Below are 851 nucleotides of genomic sequence, written 5' to 3'. Positions count from 1 at the left end.
CAGGGATGCACTTAACTATGGCCGCTGGCTTCGCTAACTTCACGTTTCTCAAAATGGAGCTGCCAATGATCAGAGTTGGTTTCTCAGCGGGTGTGTCGCTGAGTGGGGAAAATCTGTTAGAAACGTGAACAGGTTGATGATGCCCCGTGGACTTTGAATGCTTACGACTATTCCTCCTTCGGACAGTCACCCAGCCCCCCCCCTCTTTCCTGGCTGCACAGGGGATGCCGGAGGACGGCTACCAGAGGCTAACTCAGGCCGTTCAGCACCGACTACCGGGGACTGGCTAGCTACAGTAGCTAAAGACTGATCTACCAAGGTGCGGAGCCGGACTTCTAAATCACTGAGCCTCGCCTCCATGTCTATAAATAAACTACACTTATTACACGTACCATTACCGCTAAAGGAGGCAGAGGAGTAACTGAACATCTGACACACCGAGCAGGAGAAAGTAGGAGAGAGAGAGGGAGAAGGAGAAGCCATCGCTAGCTGCTAAGCTAAAGTCGCTAACGGCTAAGCTAAATTACTGTAGCGTCAGCTACCAAAACTTTAGAACAAGTATGAGATTGAACAGCAGTCACTAAAAGATGGAAAGAACTGTAAAGAATAAGTGTTTAGGTCAAATCTTCTAGCCCTAGTCTAGTCCAGACCCCTTTAAAATTACTAATCTCTGTGGATTTTATGTAATTTGTGATCGCCATTTATCAGTTGAGTAATCACCCATTCTTTTATCCTTTGCAGAAATGAACACATCGGCCATCCCCCACTCTTCCACTACTGATGATTTGTTGGGTGTCATGTGAGGGTTATGGCATTCCCACTTCTCCACTTGCCTCATCAATGTTTCCCGT

Source organism: Micropterus dolomieu, linkage group LG03 (genome assembly GCF_021292245.1).
Source record: "Micropterus dolomieu isolate WLL.071019.BEF.003 ecotype Adirondacks linkage group LG03, ASM2129224v1, whole genome shotgun sequence".
In the NCBI taxonomy this organism is placed as follows: domain Eukaryota; kingdom Metazoa; phylum Chordata; class Actinopteri; order Centrarchiformes; family Centrarchidae; genus Micropterus; species Micropterus dolomieu.
This window is presented reverse-complemented; position numbering follows the sequence as displayed.